Source organism: Mustela nigripes, chromosome 14 (assembly GCF_022355385.1).
Source record: "Mustela nigripes isolate SB6536 chromosome 14, MUSNIG.SB6536, whole genome shotgun sequence".
Lineage (NCBI taxonomy): Eukaryota > Metazoa > Chordata > Mammalia > Carnivora > Mustelidae > Mustela > Mustela nigripes.
This window is the reverse complement of record NC_081570.1, coordinates 49328563-49348190: the sequence shown is the minus strand read 5'-3', so window position 1 is coordinate 49348190 and position 19628 is coordinate 49328563. Positions and strand designations below refer to the sequence as shown.

Sequence of the window (19628 nt, the reverse complement as noted above, 5' to 3'; positions counted from 1 at the left end):
CTTTAGGTCTGATTCAGTATCTGTTTTTCACAGCCACTTCTCTCAAGAACGTGAGCTGTGCATTTAAAAAATGTTTAGTTCAGTTTTCCTGTCTTACACATCTCATTGGAAGCAAAGCAAAAAGTCTAAAACTAAATCTGGGAACTGCTGAACAGGTTTTCCAAGGAGGAAAAAAAAAATACTGGGGAATAATATTTCTTTTTCTTTTCCTTATTTTTTAAAAATTAATTCATTAGTTAATTTGGTCGTGAAGGAGCATAAACATGAGATGACAGTGGTTGAATCCCTTGATTTTTGGTTCGCCTGATATTGTATTTAGGTGTGTGTTTTTATGTGAGGAAATACAGTACTGATATTTCACAAGTTCTAACCTAGGCTAGGCTATGCGCCATCTCTGTTTTTTTGGTGTTCTAATTTTTTTTTAAATTAATTCTGAGCTTTTTGATTCTCTGTGAATAAGGTGATCAGTCATTATCAATTCCGTTTAACACAATTCAGACTAAACTTGACATGAGTAGTTCCTTATTCAGGGAAAATCACATCTGATTTCCTTACTGTAACCAAGCCATCTTCTTCACAGGGGTTTTTAACCACACATCCTCTCTTTAGAGGGAAAAATAAACCACAGCACGGACCTACCAATAAGAGTGACTGTAAAAATGATTTTTTTTTTCCTTAAGTGAGAAGTCCAGGCAACTGCTGAATTTCAAGTCATTTTACTCGAGGACTAAGAGGGGAGAAGAAGTAGAGAGAATACCATGTATTTGTTATATTTGATTCTTTTAAACTGTGTCAGATTAGGAACGGCAGAAATACCTTTATAAGAGCTGTGTACCAGACACATCTTCTTTCTTCCTCTATTTTTCTGGATATAACTGGTTTCTTGATCCCCAAGAACCTCTCAGTGATATTACAGTTCTCTACACAGCAGGTCTTCTCTATAGGCACTCCTAAGCCTGGGGGAATTTATCTACAGCATTTTTCAGGGCGATTGAACTGTGATTATTTAAGAACTTGTGCATTTACAGCCCAACTATCCAGTGTTTTTTTTCCTAGTCACATTTTCAACTGTATAATATTTAGATGAACTTATTCAGGACCCATTTTAAGTTCCAAAAAGGTTAAGTTTGGTAGCCCCCCCCCCCCCCCCCCGCCGCCCCATTCTAACCTCTTTCTTAGTAGTTGTTGTTTTAACTCTTTAGCATAAAGTAAATAGCTGTTTTGACAAAAATAATTTCAGCAAAGTAAATTTTATCCAGTTCTATAATTTAAAACACGATGCCCAGACTGTTTCTACAGAACGAGCCACAAATGTAACAAATAAGATATTTTTTTCCTCTCTCACCCCTCATTGTAATGGGATATTTTCCCCCCTAATAATATAGGAGTGGAAGGTGGTATCTGGAATTATTATGAAATATGGATATTGTCATCACTTTTAGAAGCATCTTTACAGTTTTTATTGCTCTGGAATTACCTTTCAGAAAAAGAATCTGCAGCAACAGAGGAAATGTTAAGTTGCCTTCCGTGTCCACAAGCAAATGGACCTTCTGTCAGGATCCTGCCCTGAGCTTGCCAGCCAAAACATTTGTTGTCTTGTGTAACTGCAATGTCATTAAAATGACCTGGTCTTTGTGCAGTTCATCATTTTGAGAAAGAAAAGGAAAAACGCTGGAAATTCTACATAGAACATAAAATAGCATAAACCAAGGGGGGAAAAAAAAAGGGAAAAGGGAATAAGAAAAGAAATGAAGCGGCATTCTGCATTTGAATGAACCTATTTCATCTTTTCCTACTTGCCTCTGAAAAGCAGACAAAACCAAAGTTTCTTCGCTTTAGGGTCTTCTCAGCATTCTCCAGGGCAAGGAGGTACCTGGGCATTTTGGATTCCTGGGCCCACAGCCTTCACAATTTGTAAGTTTGTCCTGTAGCAGCTTCTGAAGTTGGAGGTGTCTCTTATCTGAGCTGCTGCATTTCTGCAACTCGCAACACCCCGTCCAGGCCCATTATTTATGAATGAATGGGGCAGAAGGTGAACTGCAGTCCAGATTTTACTTTGTGAATGATGGAATACCCGGGAAGATCACAAGAGATGACACAGTAGTTTTGAACAAAGAAATGAGAAATATTATTGGATAATAGTGTTTTAAATCCAGAACAATTAGGTGCATTTAACTTTATCATTGTTCTCTAAGAGGCTGGTGGATGCTGTCCTTTCTCATACAGCAATCAGTCTTTTCACAGTGTGGCCCGTTGTTAATAGCCTTAAAACAAGATTAAATAAAACATGTTAAATATTGCAATTATTGTGGGAAATAAAATTATTTGGTGAGCATAATGGGGAGCAATTCAAGCATTTAACATGATCCAGGAAATGCTACTCCAAACAATTGCATTTGCTTTATGCATTTTTCCCCTTTGATTGCTGACAGATGCCTTTTTGGAAACAAACATCTAAATGGTTTGCTTTCAGTCAGAAAAAAAAAATATAACAGAAAGTGGCTACATGTTTTGAATTTAACTCTTGTCATTTGAATACTTCTTTCCACTGCACGTGAATGAATCAGAGGCAAAAATAGGACCCTCATCAATAAATAGCCCCATCAGGATTTGGACTTTCTGACTTCCTTTGAACATGATTTAGAAGAAGTGGGAATCCTCTAGCAATGAAGTCAAGTGGTGGGTTAAACGGCTGGGCAGTCTGCACGGTATGAGGAATACAGTCCAGTGACTGTGGGGGCGCATTAGAAAGGGAATTGTTTTCTCATAGCATGAGGCCTCTGGCAAAGAGCAAATTACTTTCCAGACTCTTTCTGGCTCTTGTGGCCAAAGCACCCCAAATCAACTCTCCCCTTTTGGTGAATGGGAAGAACCTGGGAGAGCTGGGGGGAAGGGGGATTCCCATCTGTATCTTTGCTGCAATGCTCTTGGATAAAGGCTTCAAAGACTCCCCTGCCAACAGGTGTACAATACTAAGGAGTGGGTCGGGTTTGTCATATGTTGCTAAAAGGCAACATGAAATAGTATATTAATGATTTTCAGAGGCTGGAGAGTAAGCAGAGTGGTTGCTGAAGTCAGAGTGGTTTTCTGAAGTCAAGTGTCCATATCCTGGCCTTACTTACCGTGTGACCACTCCCAGCTTACTTAACCTCTCTGATTCTCTGTGTCCTAAATGGGAAAATGAAGATAATTACTTGAGTGGATAGACAGATGGATAGATAGATATGGTTATTTAGCAAAAATCTGTATGAAGTCAGTAGCTCCTGATATGTAATGTGTGCTCAAGCTATGTTGTTGCTTTGGTATTGATGTTTTATTTTTATTATTCCTCTGTTGAGTTAAATCTCCTCCCCTTCCCTTCTGATCCTATCTGGTGAAGCTGAATTAGGTCCCTTTTCTTTGATCTAAGAGTCTAATAATAGTCTAATAATCTAATAATCTTTTAATAATCTGTACCTTGCCCCGTTGCAGCTCCTAGCACGGTCTATGCATTCTTCTCATATTTGCACAGCATTTTCTTTTACCTTGGCTTAGACTGTTGCTTCTCCTAGTGCATCACCAGCATTTGCAAGTCAACTTCTGTTCCTGAGACCCCAGTCCTCAGTGATCTCTAACACTTTTGAATTTCTGTTGCCTTTCTTATCTGTGTGATTCATTGGTGCTTCACATAAATTCACTACATTGTCATTTATCTTTAATGAATATATGCCAGTCACTCACTCACTCACTCATTCACTCATTTAACAGCAACTCCTGCAATGTAGGCAAGTAAAATTTTCTTTTTTCTCCTTTTTTTTAAAGCTTTGTTTCTAGAGCCATTGGAAAATTGGAACTCTAGGAGAAGAGTAACTGGATTTGGAATGCCCCATATAATAACAGCTAACACGTATTTAGTACTTCCCTTTAAAGCCAGGGGCTGTTCCGAGATCTTTTTATTTTCAGTAGGTCCTTAAGGATATAAGATCTAATATTAACCCCATTTACAAATTAAAAAAAAAAAACAAACAAACAAAAACAAAACAGGCCCCAAGAGTTGAAGCAACTTATTTAGGGTCCAGGAGTTAGAGATGGAAGGATTCAAGCCTAGGAATTAAGAGTCTGGAGCTTCTCCACTCTGATGTTGCCTCTTGAACCATGAAAGAGGGGAAATAACAGGACTTAGCACCTGCTGTGTGCCAGAGAGTTTCTAAGGTGCTTTGGGGTATGAGAAGTCATTTAACCTTCACAAAATCCCGAGGCAGTTCGTATTATTATCTTAAGTATTGCAGGTCAGTGTCAAAAAGGAAGAGACTTGCCTAATGGCACGTACTAATCAAGAAGAGCAGAGTCCACCCTATGTCTATTTATCTAAATGTTTTCTCAGAACTACTCTAATTAGGTAGCTCTCAGAAGATTTTTAAAAATTTCTTTTGTAGGTTTGGATGCTGGGCTTAACAAATATGTTTGGCTTTGGATCTCTAGGCTCTTGGAAATCAGAAATTAGAAATGTATACTTTTGCTTACACTGTAGAGAAGTTTGGTTTAGGGCAATAGGTACTTAAGACTTCTTTTTCAAAGCCTGTATTGAAGAGGGATTATCTACTATTAATACCTAGGTCTTTTCTCTAACCTTAATAAGGTGGAAAATCCTAAAATGGTGTTCAGGACATCAGTGTCTAACCTTGAAAATGAGTGTGTACTCACATGGAAGCGTTGGAATAAGAAGAAGAATTTACACAAAAGGAAAGGCAGTCTAGTTCCTCCAATGTCCAGAGAAATGCCAACATCTTTGGTGGCAGATTAACTCTTCTTGATCAAAGTAGCCAAGTCTTCTGAACAGGTACACATCATGACTGGGCATGAGCATGGTTACTGAAAAAAACAAAACAAAAAAACAGTGTCCCAAGTCACCTGGCATGGTTTTCTCACCGTATGGCAGAAGCAAATGCTACAAAGCTGAAAAGGGCAGAATTGAAGAAAATGCCAGGGGGTCCAGACAGCCCCATCCGCTTTAATGATATGCCCAGAGATTGCCCAGATTTTTGAATTAGGATATATATATATATATGTGTATATATATATATATATTTTTTTTTTTCAAGAAAAATATTGATGATTTTTTTCAGCAGAGACTCACCCTCCATACCCTGCAGAAAATTCGTTTCCTTCCTAGTGGCAGTTCTGGTACCATTTCCACTTAGAAATTCTTTGACTTTTACTTTCTCTGCATTTTCTGTTAACCAGCTGCCACCCAAGATTGGACTAAACCCTCTGCCCCCTGTTAAAAAAGAAAAGAAGGAACATCGCATACAACACAACCCTCTAATAAGTACATTCGCAACTTCTATGCAAGGCGCCTAAGAAAACTCAAAGGTTAATATATTCTAACTAGATGTTGGGTATAGAATGTCAGATCTGTCAAATTTCATTATAACTTGCTGCTCATTGAAAAAGATTTGATTTCTTTTGCCACTGTCCTACTATGTTCAAGGCACAGACTGCCAGCAGCAGCCCACTGAAGACCACAGGCTGGCAGTGAGCGGGCTCGGGTGGGAAACCAGCCGCAAGGACCATCTGCTTCCGATTTCTAGCTGAGCCAAGATGTGCAGTGAAGTGCATTCCATTCACCAGGCCAGCTTCTCCCCTGCTCAAGTTATTAGTGTTACAAGTGAAATGATCTTTTCCAAACAGCAGGGGAGCTATAATCCTTATGGAACAGGACCTTAAAACACACACATGCACCCACAAAAACACATACCCACATACACATGCACGCACAACATTCAGACATCGTTTGCTAAAGTTGTGTGTAAGGCGGCTTGTAAATTTAATTACAGCCTTCATGGGGTTTATAAAGTATGTTTTATTAAGCATGATAACCTCTGAGGCAGCAGCTTATACATTGGCCTCATTTAGTCTAATTGAATGATCGAATATCTTTAGGATGCTTTTTGCGGGCATGGTTGAAAATGACAAGGCGGATGTATTTAAGCCATCTTAAAGTGTAACGGCTTTCAGAAGCGTAATGGGTTTTTAGGAATAATCAATGGGAGCCCTTGCTTGGTGAGCCCATGTGAGCCAATCTTGTGCAAGTAGACAGTGTGGAGGCTAGTTAGCCTGTTATTACATCCCAAAGGGGCCAAATGACTGGTTGTCGCTGTGTATGTTGGGAGAAGGTATGTCTTTGTTATTTGGTGTTGATTTTCTGTCTTTCTCAAGGTTGGGCATTTAAAAAAAAAATATGGAGGTGAATTAGCAAGGCTGATTGTGCAATAATGTAATAGAAGAGCAGGAGGAGAAGTCAGAAGGTTTTAATTAATTAATGTGGCCAATGTGCATCTACTAACTCATGCTTGCCACTGGCTTAGGTGCTCAGGATACAAATAAGAAAGACTTGGGACCTGCCCTTGAGGAGGTGTGATGGCACTGTGGTGGTGGTCTCATCTTGGTTCTTCCACATTCAATGCTTGACTCTGGATTGTCACATGCCCTCTACAGGCTGGTCTGTAAAATGGAGATGGCAATGGCCGACTATCGGGGAGTGTTGTCAGAATTAAATGAACTAAGGTACATAAAAGGACAAAAGCCCATGATAAGAAGTTAGAAGGTGTTCAGTATATGTTAGTTTCTAATCCCCTGTAGTTCAAGGACCTGTAAATTTGTAGATGACCTTCCGGCAGATTTCTCCTGCATGGATCCAGGGAGGCTGCCTTGGCTGTGGTTCTCTGGCTGGTGTCTGCTAAGCCCCAGACCAGGGAAGGGCCTGCAGAGGGCGCCATATAGAGTAATGAATAATTAGGCACCTAATGTCTGCTTTTGGTTCTGGGTGAAAGAGAGAATGATTGAGACTGATTTCTCAAAAAATGAACGTTGTTTTCCTTTCAAAGCAAAGATCACATAAATTCATTTAATATGAGGAGAGGGAAGGAGGATGACAAAGTTTCTTATTTCATAGACTAAGAAAATGAGACCCAACAGAGACAATTACCTGTCATTACGCAGCTAGTTCTGAGCCCTCCAATGCAGAGATCCAAACATTCAGTGTCTCTATTGCTGCTGTATCACCTGTTTCCCAATGTTTGAAGAGCTATGTCCTGAATTCTGTAATCAGTTGGATTCAGATGCCATAGCTGCCTCTGCTGATTATATTATACACCTGCCAGTGCATCCTTGTGCTTTACTCATGTTTACAGACAGAAATGGAGGCATCTAGCAAAACCCACTTATTGGATCAGTGGGAAAGCTAACGACGAGTGTCCCAGGTAGGGTCTCCCCCAACTTTGATTCTTGCGTGAGACTTGTGAAGATTTGTGTGCAAGAATTTTATTGGGGTGATGTCAGAATCAATACCTACAGAGAAGTAAAAGGAGGAGCTACGAATCCATGCAGTCCCCACAGAGGTCTAGGTAATCCTACATGGAATCCAGAAGCTGAAATGGCCTTGCAGACCTGTTCCAAACTGGGCAAGGGGGCCAAGACTTTGGACTCAGAATGACTGACTGGTTGTTGAATGTGAGCCATCTCAGGCAAAAAGAAGAGACTTTTGACTAGATGGACATTTCAGCCAAAGACAAAATCCAGAGGGGTTTTCAGCTGAGAGCTGTCAGGCTCTAATGTTCCTGCTAGTTGGAGGGCATCTAGATGGTGTGCCAGAGGACCCATTGGTACCAAAGAAATCAAACAGCTTGTGTAAGGACACCTACCAAGTTAGTGGCAGACTTGGGCCTGGAATTAATGGGTCCCAGTCTATAGTTATATTAGTTTCCCAAATGAACAGGTAAAGGCTTGATGTCCTATTTGAGCAGAATCTACACAGCATATCCAGGAGCACTCTTTTTCACTGAGACATAATAAGGGACAGGGAAAGAAAGCCAAGACATTTCTTGGCTTTTTCTCCAGTTGTCCAGTTGTGGGAACCTTCTTTGACACATATGAGAGGTCAGGGAATGAATGAAAGAGAAATTTGTAGTGTAACTCTGAACCCATGCAATCAAATTTCTGTTTGAACCTTCAAACAGTGTCTTGGTAGAAGCATGTGTTGGCAGCTCCCTAGGGCACTGTTTCAGTGGAGAGGAGGATTTGGGTGAGAGAAAGTGGAAGAAAAGGGTAGCACTGGAGTGAAAAACTGGTGTTTCTTAGTCCCTATACTTTTATCTCAAAAAAGCTCTCCTATAGGACATCTATTCAAGAAAAAAAAAAAAGAAAGAAAAAAAGAAAACCCAAATATGAAGCATTTATGGTGTGAGGTGATACATTCTTTGTTTCAAAGGAGAGCTTTGGAGAATAAATCCAAGCTCAGATAATCTTTTAAAAAGAGCAAATTCGCAAATGACCCGATTTCATTCTTTTTAATGGCTGAGTAATATTCCATTATATATAGCTCTCTATATTATATATATTATATATATATCTATTATAGTATATGTCTATATATCTAGATATATATATATATATAATATATATAACATATATATATTTTCCATTTGCAACCATGTGAGTAGAACTTGAGGATATTATGCTAAGTGAGGTAAGTCAGTCAGAGAAAGACTATTGAGGAATTTAAGAAACATGAACAATGGGGAAGGAAAGGAAAAATAAAATAAAACAAAAACAGAGAGGGAGGAAAACCATAGGAGACTCTTTTTTTTTTTTTAAGATTTTTATTTATTTATTTGACAGAGATCACAAGTAGGCAGAGAGGCAGGCAGAGAGAGAGAGGGAAGCAGGCTCCCTGCTGAGCAGACAGCCCGATGTGGGACTCGATCCCAGGACCCTGAGATCATGACCTGAGCCGAAGGCAGCGGCTTAACCCACTGAGCCACCCAGGTGCCCCCATAGGAGACTCTTAACTGTAGGGAATAAACTGAGGGTTGCTTGAGGAGAGTTAGGTGAGGGGATGCGGTAACTGGGTGATGGGCATTAAGGAGGGCACTTGATGTAATGAGCACTGGGTATTGTATGCAACTGATGAATCACTAAATTCTATCTCTGAAGATAATAATATACTATATGTTAACTAAATTTAATTTATATTAAAAATATAAAATCCCCAAATAAAATGAAGTACAAATGCAATCCACCAGGAAAAAAATAAAGAGTAAATTTGTTTAGAACTGAAAGAAGGCTTTTAGATATCTTCTACCCCATGTAATCCTACTCTTTAATGTCTATTTCCTTTATGCCTTCAATTGGATGTTTTATTTGTTATAATGTTTCAAAGTATATATAAGAATATAACATGTTTAGAGAAGGCATCTCGATTTTTGGGACATTGTCCTTTTTATGTTCTACTGGCAGAGAACAAGATGTAAATGACTTGAAAACCCACAGGGCACCAAAAATCTCTAAGCTGGTACCTTTTCTCTGGATCTTGATGGGACAAATCCAATAGACTTATTTCTGTCTTGTTCTTCACTGATCCAACAAAATGGCCAGCCATTTCTATAGAGGATCATGGACTGCCCCCCATGAGAGGCAGAAATAGAATTTCCACATGCACTTTGGGCATTTTTCCTACCACATCTCTCTTAATGATTTGGTGGATGCTCTTTCCCTACTCTCCTGCCTTTCCATATCCCATCACGGAACCTGTATTTATAGTTGAGAACTTCTTTCGTCTCTCTTCCCTCCCTCTTTTCCTCCCTTCTACTTGTCTTTCCTTCTAACATTCATTGAGCTCCTCTTATGTTCCAAACACTGTGCTAGTTACTTAGCAGTTTTTCAGTTATAATGAAGACAGGAAACTGCTTTCAAAACACTTGGCCTCAGTACAGGTAAGCAAGCCACCCCAATCCAGTGTGATAGCCACTATTATGGGAACCTACCGAGTGCTCAGGGAGGACAGAAAAAGGGCTATAGGGTTGGTGGTAGGGGTGGGTTGGTTGCATTTCCTGCAGGAAGTGACAGTGACACTTCGTTTAAAGAATGAAAAAGTGTTGCAGACAAAGACAGATGTTGAGAAGGAGGGTGGTGGCAGGAGTTTTGTGCTGCAAAAGAATAGCACAGCAAAGGTCTGAGGGAGAGCCTGGTAACTGAAAATAGCCTAGTGTGCCTGGAGAGTCTTACATTACCTGATCACATTTTCTCTGTAGATGGATCTGCAGCTTACCATCTGTTTTTATATGGCCCACAAGCTAAGTATAGTTCTTTTTAAATGTTTGGAAAAAAGTGAAAAGAAGACTAATATAGTATAACATATGAAAATGATATGAAATTGAAAATTCAATGTCCATAAAAAAATTATTGTTTTTTTAAATTTAATTTTATTTTTTCAGTGTTACAACATTCATTGTTTATGTACCACACCCAGTGTGAGAGAGGGGTGGGGGAATGGGTGAGCCTGGTGTTCTCCTTAATACCGACCACCAGGCTCACCCATTCCCCCACCCCCTTCCTTTTAAAACCCTCAGTTTTTTCCTCAGAGTCCATAGTCTCTCATGGTTCATCACCCCCCCTGATTCCCCCCAATTCACTTGTTCTTTCCTTTTCCTAATGTCCTCCATGTTATTCCTTATGTTCCACAAATAAGTGAACTCATATGATAATTGGCTTTCTCTGCCTGATTTATTTCACTCAGCATAATCTCCTTCAGTCCTGTCCATGTTGATACAAAAGTTGGGTGTTCATCTTTTCTGATGGCCAAGTAATATTTCATTGTATGTACGGACCATACCTTCTTTATCCATTCTTCTGTTGAAGGGCATCTTGGCTCTTTCCATAGTTTGGCGATTGTGGACATTGCTGCTATGAACGTTGGGGTATAGATAGCCCTTCTTTTCACTACATCTGTATCTTTGGGGCAAATAATCAGTAGAGGAATTGCAGGGTCATAGGATAGCTCTATGTCTTTTAATTTAATTTAATTTAATTTTTATTAACATATAATGTATTATTGGCATCAGGGGTACGGGTCTGTGAATCGTTAGGCTTACACACTTCATAGCACTCACCATAGCACATACCCTCTCCAATGTCCATAACCCAACCACAGTCTCCATACCCCCGTCCCCTGGAAACCCTCAGATTGTTTTGTGAGATTAAGAGTCTCCTATGGTTTGTTTCCGTCCCAATCCCATCTTGTTTCATTTTTTTCTTCCCTACCTCCTAAACCCTCCACTTTGCCTCTCAAATTCCTCATATCAGGGAGATCATATGATAATTGTTTTTCTCTGATTGACTTATTTTGCTCAGCATAATACCTTCTAGTTCCATCCACATCATTGCAAATGGCAAGATATCTTTTTTTAAAATTTTTTTAAAAATTTATTTTCAGTGTAACAGTATTCATTGTTTTTGCGCCACACCCAGTGCTCCATGCAATCTGTGCCCTCTCTAATACCCACCACCTGGGTCCCCCAACCTCCCACCCCCCGCGCCTTCAAACTGCTCAGATTGTTTTTCAGAGTTCATAGTCTCTCATGGCTCACCTCCCCTTCCAATTTCCCTCAACTCCCTTCTCCCCTTGTCCTCCATGCTATTTGTTATGCTCCACAAATAAGTGAAACCATATGATAATTGACTCTCTCTGCTTGACTTATTTCACTCAGCATAATCTTTTCCAGTCCCATCCATGTTGCTACAAAAGTTGGGTATTCATTCTTTCTGATGGAGGCATAATACTCTATAGTCTATATGGACCACATCTTCCTTATCCATTTGTCCATTGAAGGGCATCTTGGTTCTTTCCACAGTTTGGTCACCATGGCCATTGCTGCTATAAACATTGGGGTGCAGATGGCCCTTCTTTTCACTACATCTGTATCTTTGGGGTAAATACCCAGTAGTGCAATTGCAGGGGCATAAGGAAGCTCTATTTTTAATTTCTTGAGGAATCTCCACACTGTTTTCCAAAGTGGCTGCACCAACTTGCATTCCCACCAACAGTGTAAGAGGGTTCCCCTTTCTCCACATCCCCTCCAACACATGTTTTTTCCTGTCTTGCTAATTTTGGCCCTTCTAACTGGTGTAAGGTGGTATCTCAATGTGGTTTTAATTTGAATCTCCCTGATGGCTAGTGATGATGAACATTTTTTCATGTGTCTGATAGTCATTTGTATGTCTTCATTGGAGAAGTGTCTGTTCATATTTTCTGCCCATTTTTTATATGATTATCTGTTTTGTGTGTGTTGAGTTTGAGGAGTTCTTTATAGATCTTTATATCGTTCTTTATAGTTCTTCATAGATCCTGGATATCAACCTTTTGTCTGTACTATCATTTGCAAATATCTTCTCCCATTCCGTGGGTTGCCTCTTTGTTTTGTTGACTGTTTCCTTTGCTGTGCAGAAGCTTTTGATTTTGATGAAGTCACAAAAGTTCATTTTCACTTTTGTTTCCTTTGCCTTTGAAGACAAAGATATCTTTTTTGATGGCTGCATAATATTCCATTGTGTGTGTGTGTGTGTGTGTGTGTGTGTGTGTGTGTGTGTGTGTATAACACATCTTGCTTATCCATTCATCTGTTGATGGACATCTAGGTTCTTTCCATAGTTTTGCTATTGTGGACATTGGTGCTATAAACATTTGGGTGCATGTGCCCCTTCGGATCACTACATTTGTATCTTTAGGGTAAATACCCAGTTGTGTGATTACTGGGTCATAGGGTAGTTCTATTTTCAACTTTTTGAAGAACCTCCATACTGTTCTCCAGAGTGGTTACACCAGCTTGCATTCCCAACAACTGTGTAGGAGGGTTCCCTTTTCCCCATATCCTCGCCAGCATCTGCCATTTCCTGACTTCTTAATTTTAGACATTCTGACTGCTGTGAGGTGGTATCTTATTGTGGTTTTGATTTGTATTTCCACGATGCAGAGTGATGTTAAGCACTTTTTGTTGGCCATTTGGATGTCTTCTTCCCATTTCTTGATTAGATTATTTGTTCTTTGGGTATCAAGTTTGATGAATTCTTTATAGATTTTGGGTACCAGCCCTTATCTGATATGTCATTTGCAAATATCTTCTCCCATTCTGTCAGTTGTCTTTTGGTTTTGTTAACTGTTTCCTTTGCTGTGCAAAAGCTTTTGATCTTGATGAAGTCCCAATAGTTCATTTTTGCCCTTGCTTCCCTTGCCTTTCGCGATGTTTCTAGGAAGAAGTTGCTGTGGTTGAGGTCGAAGAGGTTGCTGCCCATGTTCTCCTCAAGGATTTTTATGGATTCCTTTTTCACATTGAGGTCTTTCATCCATTTTGAGTCTATTTTTGTGTGTGGTGTAAGGAAATGGTCCAATTTCATTCTTCTGTGTGTGGCTGTCCGATTTCCCCAACACCATTTGTTGAAGAGACTGTCTTTTTCCCATTGGACATTCTTTCTTGCTTTGTCAAAGATTAGCTGACCATAGAGGTGAGGGACCATATCTGGGCTCTCTATTCTGTTCCATTGAACTATGTGTCTGTTTTTGTGCCAGTACCATACTGTCTTGATGATGACAGCTTTGTAATAGAGCTTGAAGTCTGGAATTGTGATGCCACCAACTTTGTTTTTCTTTTTCAACATTACTCTGGCTATTTGGGATCTTTTCTGCTTCCATATAAATTTTAGGATTATTTGTTCCATTTCTTTGAAAAAAAATTGATGGCATTTTGATAGGGATTGCATTGAACGTGTAGATTATTTTAGGTGGCATAGACATTTTCACAATATTTATTCTTCCAATCCAGGAGCATGGAATGTTTTCCATTTATTTGTGTCTTCCTCAATTTCTTTCATGAGTATTTTATCGTTTTCTGAGTACAGATTCTTTGCCTCTTTGATTAGGTTTATTCCTAGGTATTTTATGGTTTTGGGTGCAATTGTAAATGGGATCAACTCCTTAATTTCTCTTTCTTCTGTCTTGCTGTTGGTGTATAGAAATGCAACGGATTTCTGTGCATTGATTTTATATTTTGACACTTTATTGAATTCCTGTACAAGTTCTAGCCATTTAGGAGTGGAGTCTTTTGGGTTTTTCAATAAAGTATCATATCATCTGCAAAGAGTGAGAGTTTGACTCCTTCTTTGGCAATTCGGATGCCTTTTATTTCTTTTTGTTGTCTGATTGCTGAGGTCAGGAATAAACTCCAGTTGGTCGTGGTGAATAATCCTTTTAATGTACTGTTGGATCTTATTGCCTAGTATTTTGGTGAGAATTTTTGCATCTGTGTTCATCAAGGAAATTGGTCTGTAATTCCGTTTTTTGATGGGGTCTTTGTCCGGTTTTGGGATCAAGGTCATGCTGGCCTCATAAAATGAGTTTGGAAGTTTTCCTTCCATTTGTGTTTTTTAGAACAGTTTCAGAAGAATAGGTATTAATTCTTCTTTAAATTTTCGGTAGAATTCCCCAGGGAAGCCGTCTGGCCCTGGGCTCTTGTTTGTTGGGAGGTTTTTGATGACTGTTTCAATCTCCTTACTGGTTATGGGTCTGTTCAGGTTTTCTATTTCTTTCTGGTTCAGTTTTGGTAGTTTGTACATCTCTAGGAATGTATCCATTTCTTCCAGATTGTCAAATTTGCTGGCATATAGTTGCTCAGACACCCCTGGTATTTTTGTGACCCCATGGGTTCTGAGACCACACTGTCCTTGTAAGGGCTCCACTCCCCTGCTTAGCCTCTGGAGCAACGTCCCTCAGTGGAGCAGACTTCTAAAACTTCCAATTTTGTGCTACTCTACTTTACTGCTTGCTGGGAGCTGGCCCCTCCCCCATGGTCTCTCTTCCCATATACTGCCTCAGATTCACTTTGCACATCCTAACTTCCAGAAAGTGATCGCTTTTCTGTTCCTAGAATTGCTGCTCATATTTTCTATCTCCTGTTGAGTTTGTAGGTTTTCAGAATGGTTTGGTAACTATCTAGCTGAACTCCTGGGACATGGTGATATTTAGGTCTCCTATTCCTACACCATCTTGCTCCTCCCCCCAGCATGCTTTTTAAACAGTCAATTTCTATGTGTGCCATAACATAAAAAACAGTGGAATCCATATTTTATCTGATAAACAACCTTGGCTGTATTTTTTAAGCTCACCAATTAACTTTATAAAGTACTCAGCTAGTACTCAGTCCAATCATGAAATTCTGATTAAATTGGTCTGATACGGGGTGGGAGTTAGAAACTCAATGTTCTGTTTGTTCTGAGGTAGATCTGAATGTTAGAGTGGCAGGCAGAACTTAGAAAATTCAGATGGTTGGGGCACCTGGGTGGCTCAGTGGGTTAAAGCCTCTGCCTTCAGCTCAGGTCATGATCCCAGAGTCCTGGGATCGCCCCACATCAGGCTCACTGCTCAGCGGGGAACCTGCTTCCCTTCCTCTCTCTCTGCCTGCCTCTCTGCCTACTTGTGATCTCTGTCTGACAAATAAATAAATAAAATCTTTAAAAAAAAAGAAAATTCAGATGGTTGAGCTTCACTTCAGACCATTGAGTCAGAATATCTGGACCATGGGATCAGAATACTGTATTTTTTCAAATGTCTGACGTATTATTGTGCCCTCTCCTTGCAAATGACAATAAGCCTCATTGCTGTATGTGAAGACTGTATGTGAAGAATTGAATGACGTTGGTTTGAGGCTTACAAAATATTATCTGATTACATCCAGTGACTTGTGACTTCGGTTGAAAACATGTAATGGCATTGAAAGCCATTTGTATAATACTGGTGGTCTGAGGAGTGGTTTTCAACACCGGCTATACATTAAAACCACCTAGAAAGCTTAAAAAGGAAAAAAAAAAAAAAAAGAATGAAACAACCATGACTTGGCCTTACCCTAGACCAAATTAAATCAGAATCTCCAGGGGTCAGGCCCCTATACTGTCTTTTCTCCCCCCTTAGGTTTCTTACATTATTTTAATAAAAAACTAAAATAGAGAATAATTGGCTTAAAGAAAAAGTGAAGTATTTGTTTTCCAATTACTTTCCTACATCTGTTTCTTGAGTTACACTGATCTACTTAGTGTCCAGTGTCCAGTGTCCGTACCCATTTATAACTCTGTCTATGGTTCTCATTAATTGCACAATTACCCATTTGGTCTTCCTTCATAAGCCCTCTCATTTTTTGGTACCCAGCAAATAATTTACTTTGTCTGCAGAGCCTCCCTCATTGTCCCAACTTCCAGTGACTGCTTCTTCTATAATTTCCTCTAATTTCAACACTACACCTATCAGTGACAGCGAGAATAATGCAGTACCCATCTTTGTGTCCCAGTGCAACCAGTGTCTATTTAGACAATATTTTAAGAAACACTCTTGCTGACTATGCTCCCCTTAGAGAAGGTAGACAGATTCCACTTTGTGGATGTAGTAGAGAGCTGAAGGAACTCAAACTCTTCATCTCTATTTTCTCTCTTTCCATTTGAAGTGTCTTTAGAATGAAGGTGTGAGTCTAGTCCACTGGAGAAGAATCCTATATTGGCACCCTTACTCCACCCTTATCCCACTTCCATGCCATTGGGAGAAGATATTAGATCAGGTGCAATGTTCGTTATAATGATAAACAGCTTATGCCAGATATCACTGCCCTCGTGAGGATTGTAATGGACCACAGCTTGGAAATACACCTCTTGATCTTAGATCTCCTTTGGCATCTTCTAAACCTATCTTGATGTTCTCTTACTTGGAATAGGAATCTTACGTTTACCCCAAAGCTCATGTGAACCATTTTGATCTTCATCCATCACTTCTTCATAACTCATTTGTTGAGTACCTTGTGGGCCAAGCCTTACATCAGGCCCTGTGAAACCTTTGTAGGGCAACTAGTTAAGTACCTACAGCTTTCAGAGCTGGGGTTTAAAGACTAACAGATTAGCAATTCCTTAAAAAGTTTCCCCCCCCCCAACTCATTCTATTTTAATTAATTAATTAATTAATTAATTAACGACAGAGAGAGAGTGCACACAAGCAGAGAGAGTGGTGGGCACAGGGGGAGGGAGAAGCAGTCTCCCTATAGAGCAGGGGGAGCCCACTGCAGGACTCGATTCGAGGACCCTGGGATCATGATCTGAGCTGAAGGCAGATGCTTAACCCTTACCCAATAGAGCTACCCAGGTGCCCCACTCATTCTATTTTAAACTCATTTTAATTTATTAGTGAAACACTGTAGCTAAATTATCCAAGCTAAGCATATTTAGAAAAATGAAATTTTTACCTGAAATAAAAGATGTAATCTTTGCAAATGTTTATGAATGAAAGGTGAATAGGTTCCTATGCATGCAGAGAACTATAAATATAAGGCACATGCATATATGATATGGGTTGCTAATGCATATGCAGACCTTGTAACATGTCCATTTCAACACTAAATATTTAAATTCTCCTTAAAGATGCCAACAACTTTCCAATTCATGATAATTTCATTCCACTCTAAAACCTTACAACAGTTCCAAGTATAACTGATTCATAATTTCCAGTGCTGATATTGAAGCCCCAAGTTAGGAATTGGATAATTACTGTGTAATTACATGGTTTTGGTACCTATACACACTGAGAGTGGCTGAAAACACATCTTGGTTCATTTTGCACATTTATAAATTATTAACCTTTTCTAATGGAGTTCTTGAATTTGCATTCATATATTCAAGTAATATCTCATTTTATAAACATTTGCCCACGGCTAAAAAATAATAGCCTAATGAAAAGAAAACCAAGTCACTGATCTTTGCTTTACAATGTTTCTGGGAAGTGAATCTCATTTTATTTTATTTTTATTTTTTAAAAGATTTTATTTATTTATTTGACAGATCACAAGTAGGCAGAGAGGCAGGCAGTGAGAGAGGAGGAAGCAGGCTCCCCGCTGAGCAGAGAGCCTGATGCGGGGCTCGATCCCATTACACTGGGATAATGACCTAAGCTGAAGGCAGAGGCTTTAACTCACTGAGCCACCCAGGCTCCCCTGAATCTCATTTTAGAATTATCATTTCTAATCTCTAGATCTTTTGGTGAACTAACCAATTCATTTGAATTTTGGAAGTTGAGTTATTTTTGTTTTTGTTTCTGTTTTGTTTTGTTTTTTAAGATTCTGGGACTGTGACTTAGTCACTACATGTATAATTCCAAGAAAACTTTAAAAAGAATTTACATAGAACTCTATTAGAAAAATAAGCAAAGCAAATTACATCCAGCTTTGGTTTACCAGATGTTACCTGATGTTACCAGACTTGTATAAAGGGTAACAGTAGTTTCTACTTACTGGTTACCCTTTCTACCTTTGAGGACCTATTCTTCAATGGTGTATTGGCCTGGTGGAAATGCCGATAAGGTGCTCTGCCACCCCCAGCCAGAAGATAAGGCAGGTCCCACTAATCCAATCGCAATGTTACACCTGGGAGTTTGAATACTGAGTGGGATTGTGAGAAAATGAAAACTAGGTTTGAAGCATTGTGTAGAGACCACCCTCATGCTTACATTCCCCCAAAGGCTATGATTACTGATGTTTCCCAAGGTTTTTTCTTAATGTTTTCCTTTGACTGGATGTCTTTTCACATCCTTTCAATACATGCCTTTTATTCCAGTGAGTGAAGTCTTATGTAATACTGAATTTTTCTATAATATTTATAATCAAAGCACCTTAAAACAACTCGGAATTTCTGAGATAATCATGGATTTACAGAGATTTTATATCTAGAATATAGACAAGAGGTCATTCAATCCAACCATCTCATTTTGCAGATAAAGAAATAAAAGCCCAGAAAAGATAGCTGACTTATCCAAGGTCACATGGATATTTGGTGGCAGAACAGGAAATAGAATTAAATTTGTTCAGTTGTACCAGTGTACATTGCTGGTGTTAGATCCATAGATTTTAAAGATATAAGAAAACTTAAAGGAGAGCCTGGGTCCATTTATCTAATATAGACAATGTATTGTCACCATCTTATAGGTGAGCTGAGACTCTGAACATCTGCAACTTGCCTGGATTTGTAGATACCAAATGCTCCTTTAAAGTCCATACCCATTCAGATTTTCCTCTGGGGAACTCTGTTTCCCAAAATCTCAATCCATTGGTTCCAATCAGAATGATCCTACTTCTAGGAATAGATACATGAACCAGGTCTGGCTAATCAAAACACTTCATTTCTTTGGTTATAGTTATTAGTGATCATAGGACTAAAGCTATATATGACATGGAAGTCAGGGAGCTTTACCCCTGAGGCTTTTGCTACAAGTGTTGGGAAGGTGGAGTTCTCCTTTCAGTGGTCTGGTCTGTAATTGAGTGTCCCAACAAGAAAGGAACAACATATTTTAAGTTAGATGATTCAGGGAAGGTCTATATACAAAGTCATTTTAACAAGAGTACTACAAGAGAAACTGCCAGTATCCTGAGGCTATTAAGAGTGGAAGAGCTGTCTCCCTCAGGCAAAGGGATGATGGGAAGAGTAGTTAATAAGTAATCAGACAGGGACAGTCATGTTGAATAGATCACTTTGGTCATGGGATATAGACAATCCAACCTGACCTTTTAGGAAGGGAGCCAGATGAATGAATATGTCGCCCTCATTCTCTTTCCTCTTTCCTCCTGCCATGGCTTACTGTTGGTCAAATTTAGCCAATGCACAAGAGTTTTTTGATGTCCTCGACACAAGACAGCCTTCCAGCCTTCCAGGGCACAGAGCAAGGTAGATAAGGGTGGAAGAGGACAAGTATAAAGGGGCAGATTAGAAACTATCCAGAGTAATTAGAGAAACTAAGC

General features: G+C 39.3%; 1 long non-coding RNA gene across 5 annotated transcripts in view; it reads left to right on the top strand.

The window, feature by feature from the left end:
• LOC132000943 (uncharacterized) overlaps positions 1-19628 on the top strand; it is a 260143-nt gene that overhangs the window by 3110 nt on the left and 237405 nt on the right. The window lies entirely within an intron of this gene.